The sequence below is a fragment of the Lipotes vexillifer genome, unplaced genomic scaffold (genome assembly GCF_000442215.2).
Source record: "Lipotes vexillifer unplaced genomic scaffold, Lipotes_vexillifer_v1.1 scaffold1442, whole genome shotgun sequence".
Lineage (NCBI taxonomy): Eukaryota > Metazoa > Chordata > Mammalia > Artiodactyla > Lipotidae > Lipotes > Lipotes vexillifer.
The window spans coordinates 2,324,442-2,332,587 of NW_006797379.1; the positions used below are offsets into that span (position 1 = coordinate 2,324,442).

Below are 8,146 nucleotides of genomic sequence, written 5' to 3' on the forward strand. Positions count from 1 at the left end.
GTGGGGGCGGGGTGGGGGGGAGAAACACGGAGAGAGAGAGAGACATGCAGAGAGGTGAAATGACACTGAAAGTCCTTGAGAATGTACTGACTTTAGAAAGCCTTTTAAAAACCAGTCACAAATTCAATATGATTAATACCTTAAAGTAGCTTGTAGAGTGTTTCCTGAGCAGAATTGGAGGTCACTTCAAATGAAGTAAATAAACCACAGCTAATGTGCTGACGTTTTAAAGAGAAAAGGCAATTGCTAAAAATGTCCATCCAATTTCCATTACTTACTACAGTCATTAGAAACAAGGAATGTGTTTATCGATCTAAAGTGGTTCAAACAGTATTTTCTTTGTTCAAACCGATTTAGCTGGAAGGAAATTCAAGAGTTTGCCTTGTGCCAGAGAGAGAAAGAGAGAGAGAGAGATTCTTTACGTAAAAAGCTGTTGTTTTTCAGTCCTAGGGCTGCTCACCTAAGAAGAATAACTGGGTTTCTATGAAAGCAAAGCAGTTTTGCCCTTAATTGGTTTAGCTCTAAGCCCTTGAGACTCGGAATAGTTTTGATATTAGCAGTATCAGTATAATCTGAGCATACATTAGAAATGTAGACTCTTCAGCCCCACTGCAGTCCTAACTGAATCAGAATCTGGTTTTTAACAAGATGTTTCATGATTCATATGTACATTAATGTTTGAGAAGTACTAGTCTAGGCCAACATGAACGGTTATTTAAACATTTGATAGAGAAGAGAGCTGATTAAGAGAAGGAGAAAATACTACCCAATAAAAGCACCTTTCTCCATAGATATACTGGTGTTAATAAACTTGCTCCTATCCACTAATGAAGTAAAAATTTAATAGGTCCTATGGCCACATGGCCCAACATATGAGCACAAAAGCAGAGTCTAAATTTGTTAAGTGATATCCAAAATGCCAACTAGAAGCAGACTTCAAAGGACAAATCTTAATCTAATTATTACACAGAAATGATTTAAAAGCATTTTGTTTGTGGCTAAGGTTACCAGCCACACAGAACTGGCCAAGGTAGTACAAAACTCTAAGGACTAAGATTGATTTGCTCTTGGAGGTGTAGAGTTTAGGGAAATTCAGCTAGAGTTTCTGCTCGCCTCGGTGAAGATACCATCTGATGTGAAACATCTGGGCCAGGTTTGGCAGCCACCACGCAAAACTGCTTTTAGGGAAAGTCTGTGAAAATGTTCATACCTGCAGCATAATTGGGAAAATTTCCTTTCAGTCATCTTTGTTTGATATCAAGTTTTATTCAAATGATGTGTAAGAGGAAAATTGTTTTTTCCACTTTACCGTGTATGCTGACCACGAACATTTAATTGCTTCTTCTGAAGCTTTATCTGGAATTGGCATGAAGAGACTCATCACACCGAGTGAAGTTGTGCAGGCACTGGCTAAGGCTGCAGAAGTAATGGGCTAAAAATAGACAAAAGGCCCATATCTCTAACCCATCAAATGGCCATATAGGCTTACCAACTAGAAAATATTCCCGTGAGACCACTTTTGCCTCTAGCTAACTCAGCCAAAATCTCTGTTTAGCAAACTCACTAACAAGCAAAAAGCATTTAGTTTTTCTTACTATGATTTTTTTCATGAGAAAGTGTGTGTCTTTTAGAACCAAGAAAAAAAATTTTTTTCCTTCCCTGAAGCAAATCCACATTTCATTCTTTGGCAAACACCGATCACTTTCACTCAGAAATTCCTGATTATAGCGCTACTTTGCTTGTTTTTACAGGTCATCTTAGACCAAGAGTTTAAATAAAATGGATTATCAGAGTCAATAGTTCTTTTTCTTTAATGCTCAAACCGGTATCTAGCTTTGCTGGGTTGGTGAAGATGGGCTTGAAAAATACAAACTAAACTTTTATTCTAGTCAAGGAACAATCTTGTGCTTCAAAGACACAAACCAAAAACTGCCTCAAAGCAATTCATCTGAACATACCTGGAATCTTTGTAGTGCAGATGTAGTTGTTATCACTATCCCTGTACCTGCTGGAGTGCCCTTTGCATTGGAAGAACAAAGAGGTCATAGTGTTACCATGTTTGCAGAACTATGAGAGAAAGGTTGATAAACAATTTATAACCACATTCATGGCAAAAAACACATTTGAGCATTTGGAGGCTGCTATTTGCACAGTCAGTTAACAATTCACAAGGTGTGGTACGTAGCCACCAGGATGGTCCTCAGTGATGCCCTGATATTGTGTAATCCTTTTCCCTGGAATGGGGTCTTGACTTAGTAGTGACTTGCTTCTAATGAATAGAATAAGGCCCAGGTGACCGTGATTGGAGACTCAGTCGTAGAAGGCAGTGTGGCCTCTCACATCGTCATCATCTCTTCTGGGGCAAGCCAGCTGCCATGTGTGAGCAGCCCTATGAAGAGGCCCACGTGATAAGGAACCGAAGCCTCTGGCCAACAACACTGTGAATATTTTTGGAAGAGGATGCTCTAGCCTCATCAGGCTTTGAATGGCTGTAATCCCAGATGACACCTTGATTGCAACCTTGTGAGACAGATCCAACCAGCCAAGCTGTTTCCTGATTCTTCACTCGCAGAAACGGTGAAATAAGAAATGTTTATTGTTTTAAGATGCTAACGTTTGACATAATTTGCTACACAGCAATGGCTCACTAACACACAGGGGGTATTATGCTTCTAGATTTATCCCCTCGTTTATTCGACAGGTATTTACTGAGACACTACCACATGCCAAGCACTGCCTAAGTAGAGGTTAATCATCTACCAAACATAAGAAACATATGTTAAGAAACCCCTCATTTCTGGGCACTATATACATAGCATACAAAAAAGGATTTTACCCTTGGAAATTTGTGTTTGTGGTGGGTATCTTTGGAAATATAATCTCCCACCTAGAGTTACTACTATACATTTGCTATTTATATATTAATGGCTCAATAAATATTTATAGATTGAATACTTCTCTGTGAATTGTGCCTACCTGTGTACTTTGAAATTGGAGACGATGCTACAAACTTGTGTCCCTGCTATGGACTGAATGTTTGTGTCCCCCTCAAAATTCATGTATTGAAACCTAACTCCCAAGGTGATGGTATTAGGAGGTGGGGCCTTTGGGAGGTGATTAGGTCATGATGGTAGAGCCCTCATGAATGGGATTAGTGCTCTTATAAAAGTGACCCCAGAGAGCTCCCTAACTTCTTCTGTCATGCGAGGACAGTTGGGCCAGTATAATCTTTCTAGCCTGCCATATATATATATCAAATACCAGTCATTTCACCAATGAAAAATTATTTCTAACATATTTATTAACAAATCCTCTGTGTATAGATTTAAATAATGACATTTGTAGTGCTTAAATCACTCTGGAATATAGATTCAAACGCTAACTAACCACCTCTAAGGATTAGATTAAAGTTCATTTATACACGTTTACACATTTACATCACAGTTTATACCATACACACAATATATGGGCAAGCATTGTCTAATCCCAACTTTTTGGGTACAAGCTGCCCCAGTGAGCCACCATTCTCTTCCAGTGCTCGAGAGGCAGGCTCTGTCCACACAGTGGGCAAGGTCTGCCCTGGTCCAGGAATGCTGGGTGGGTGGGTGAGTCTAATTCTGATTGGGAAGCTCTCTTGTTAGCAGATATAAGCTACGTTCTCCAGTATCTGCTATATCAGGGATAAAGTTAATATTTTTGTCTCTACCTGCCAACTTCTTTGTTTTATTTTATAAGTAATTCAGATTTCAGGTCGGGGAGAGTTATCTATTGGGCCTTTTCAAACACCCCAACTCCAAACTGGCATGCTGCTTGCCCTTCTGAGAAGTCTTCCAAGAACCCTCTTGATAGACCTCTGAATTCTTGCCTATTGACTTTCTCCCACTTACATCCCACTTCCAAACAGGCTTTGACTCCACATCACTGCATTCCCAGCATCTAACACACAACCTGGTACATGATAGGTGCTCAGTGAATGTTTGTTTAATGAATGAGTCATTGTTAGCAGGACATGCTCTTTGAGGGGCTTTTTAGGACTGTTGGTCAATGGCCGTGACCTCATTAACAACCTGCTTGAAATAATTGAGATAACCAACCTCAGATGACTGAGGCAAACGCAAAGAATTTCCTAGAAACAATGTCTCTTATGACTTTAAGCTTTATTGATTTAACATATGTTGCTATATTTGTCTTCCATTATTCATTGAAAGTAGCAACTATATGTATGTACATATATATATATTCATTTCAATTAATGCTGGTTTATCCAGAGGCTAATCTAACAAATTAATTGATTACCTGTGTTTTGGGGTCATCTCATGGCCTAGTAGGGATTCTATTAAAAAATGCAGGGCTTCCCTGGTGGTGCAGTGGTTGAGAGTCCTCTTGCCGTTGCAGGGGACATGGGTTCGTGCCCCGGTCCGGGAAGATCCCACATGTCGCGGAGCGGCTGGGCCTGTGAGCCATGGCCGTTGAGCCTGCGCATCTGGAGCCTGTGCTCCGCCACGGGAGAGGCCACAACAGTGAGAGGCCCACATATCGCAAGAAAAAAGAAAAATGCAAAAGAAACAAGATCCTACCATATAGCACAGGGAACGATATTTGATATCCTGTAATAAACCATAATGGAAAAGAATATAAAAAAAAGAATGTATGTGTATAACTGAGTCACTTTGCTGTACGGCAGAGATTGGCACAGCATTGTAAATCAACTATACTTCAATTTGAAAAATTAAAAAGAAAATTAAGGGGGACTTCCCTGGTGGTCCAGTGGTTAAGACTTCACCTTCAAATGCAGGGGGTGCAGTTTTGATCCCTGGTCGTGGAGCTAAGATCCCACATGCCTTGTGGCCAAAAAACCAAAACATAAAACAGAAGCAATATTGTAACAAATTCAATAAAGACTTTAAAAATGGTCCACATTGGGCTTCCCTGGTGGCGCAGTGGTTGAGAGTCTGCCTGCCAATGCAGGGGACACGGGTTCATGCCCTGGTCCGGGAAGATCTCACATGCCTCGGAGCGGCTGGGCCCGTGAGCCATGGCCACTGAGCCTGCGCGTCCGGAGCCTGTGCTCCGCAGCGGGAGGGGCCACAACAGTGAGAGGCCCGTGTACCGCAAAAAATAAAAAATAAAAAAAATAAAAAAATAAAATGGTCCACATCAAAAAAAAAATCTTAGAAAAAAATAAGTAAAATTTAAAAAAATAAAAAAGGAGGACTTCCTTGGTGGTGCAGTGGTTAAGAATCTGCCTGCCAATGCAGGGGACACGGTGTCAATCCCTTGTCCATGAAGATCCCACATGCCGTGGAACAACTAAGCCTGTGCGCCAAAACTACTGAGCCTGCTCTCTAGAGCCCGTGATCCACAACTACTGAGCCCACGTGCTGCAACTGCTGAAGCCCATGCGCCTAGAGCCTGTGCTCAGCAACAAGAGAAGCCACCACAATGAGAAGCCCACGCACAGCAAAGAAGAGTAGCCCCCGCTCACTGCAACTAGGGAAAACCTGTGCGCATCAGCAAAGACCCAGTGCAGCCCATAAATAAATAAAAATAATAAAAAATAAAAAAGGAGAAATCTCCATGGTAGGTACTGAATAAATGTTTGTTGAATGAATTAATGATTATAAATTCTTTTTAAATGATGGCAATAGTCATGTTTTTTCAATATTATCATATGTGAGTAGCTGATAATGCAGTTTAGCGCAACCTTTAAAACCATTGGCTCACATTTTTGTCTTACCTATGAGCTTCGTTTATTTTTGCTATTCATCATTCTTAGCTAAAGCATAAATTCCATTTTTAAGATACTAAGTTTGAGATACCATAAGTTACAAAGTCTGTGTTCCAATTCCAAAAGAATTGATACCAATTAGTTGTGTGGCCTTGAACAAAGTGTTCCACTTCTCTGCACCTTGGTTTCAGTTTTCCCATCTGTAAAATGTAGACACTGGTGTGTGAACTCAGCCATTTATTCAGTTATACCCAGAACCTAAACTAGGATGAGGCAAGTGAGCCGCTCACCTTGGGAGCAAAATTTAAGGGGGGGTTGGGTGGGAACACAAAATAACCTCAATAATCAAGAAAAGTAATATTTTAATGCAATATTTTAAAGAAATCAAAATTAATGCAAAAAACCTATTATGACCAAAACATCAATATTTTAAAGACGGGAGGGACTTTCCTGGTGGCGCAGTGGTTAAGAATCCGCCTGCCAATGCAGGGGACACGGGTTCAAGCCCTGGTCTGGGAAGAGCACATGCCGCAGAGCAACTAAGCCCCTGCACCACAACTACTGAGCCCGCATGCCACAACTACTGAAGCCTGCGCTCCTAGAGCCCGTGCTCTGCAACGAGAAGCTACTGCAATGAGAAGCCCACGCACCGCAATGAAGAGTAGCCTCGGCTCTCTGTAACTAGAGAAAGCCCTAGGGCAGCAATGAAGACCCAACTCAGCCAAAATTAATTAATTAATTAATTTTTAAAAAAAAGATGGGATCATTGTTGCTGACTTTTCCTTTGGCCACAGGTTCTGTTATGGCTTAGCATGGCACTGTGACTGATCCTGATTTTGATTTTCCTTCCCCCCCACCTTCTTTTTTTTGGCCGAGCTGTGCGGCATGTGGGATCTTAGTTCCCCAACCAGGGATTGAACCTGTGCCCCCTGCAGTGGAAGTGCAGAGTCCTAACCACTGGACCGCCGGGGAAGTCCCTGATTTTTCAAATAACATTTCATTGAACCGTTACTCGTGTTATTGCTGAGTTTTTTGGAGCTCTCTTAGATTTTGCACTGGGGGTGAGTCCTGGTCCTGTTACATACATTTAATGGATGCTTGCCATTTACTAAGCACTGTAGGGACATAGCAGCCCTTGCTTTCAAGGAGCTCACAACTTTATTGGGAAAAACAGAAGAGTAAGCAGATTACATAGGACAATGTGAGAAGTGTTGGGATGGAAGTAAGCAATGATATCAGATGAGACCATGTGTCCAAAAAAACACAGCTTTTCATCCCGAGGTGGTATATACGACATAGTGGTTATGAACGCAGGCCGGAGATAGATGCCTTGTGTTCAAGCCCTACCTCTTCCAATTATAACTGGCTATGTAATCTTGTGCAGGTTACTCTTAACTTCTCTGCACTTCTGTTTTCTCATTTGTAAAAGTGAGAATAATAATTAGGTCTACTTCAGAGGGTTGTGAGGGTGACATGAGCTCATATAGTGAGTCCTGAGAATAGAGCCTGGGACTTAAGGAAAATTTTTAAATGTTAGCTCTAACTAGAAAACACTCATTTCGAGCAAGGAGAAGTGCTATCAGATAAAATTAAAACCAACTTGTTTCTAAGCAAGCTGGTAGGAGTTGTCGTGATTTTTATCTTTCCCTGACTTGTCACTCTCTGTCCCAAACCACTTTCCTTAGTTCCAGTTGCGCAGGAAAAGCCGTTTCATCTTTGGCAGTTCTTCCAAATTCAGAAGACTATGACTGGATCATTTAGAAAGTTAATGGACAATTCCTGGCTAATGTACAAATGTACAAATCCTCATCATTTTTTCCCTGAGTCTTTGATATAAAGAACGACACGTGGACACCATAATGTTCCCCCTTAGAATGTAAAGGGAGTCTTTTATTCACATTGTTTTAGCGGGAGACTGATATGAGCCCTTGGAGGCGGGTAGAATTAACCTTCCAGTACCTTACAAAATCCTGTAAATAGGAGCACAGGGCGAAAGCTGGGAAGAGCACCTTTACTTTTTTCTGGACTGAAGAAGTATAAGGAGACAATTTGCCTTTTCAGCTTAACAAGACTCCACCACCTTCGTTTGGGTCAACTGGATGTTTGGAGAGGGTCTAAGAGGGTACAATCTCTGCTCCCCTAATTTATTCCTATGACTCTGTCTGATGTTGTAAAAGAAAAAAAAAATCCCCACCATTTGAAAAGTACTCCTCTGTTTTCCCAGTTGTCTCAAAATTTAAATATGGACTACGTGATAGCTGGTATTTGTGAATCATTAATAATTCTAACTGTGTTAACAGCACTGTGGTCATACAGGAAAAAGCTTTTCCTTCCTTCCTTCATTTTGTCCTTCCTTCCTTCCTTTCTTTTGAGAAGCATATTGAAGGGAAAAGGACATGATAACTGAGATTCGCTTTA

The 8,146-nt window shown here is 41.0% G+C and overlaps 1 non-coding gene across 1 annotated transcript; it reads right to left on the reverse strand.

The window, feature by feature from the left end:
• Window positions 1–6,627: 6,627 nt before the first annotated feature.
• TRNAG-UCC (transfer RNA glycine (anticodon UCC)) lies at window positions 6,628–6,700 on the reverse strand. The gene has a single exon. It is a non-coding gene; the product is annotated as a tRNA-Gly (tRNA).
• Window positions 6,701–8,146: the final 1,446 nt, after the last annotated feature.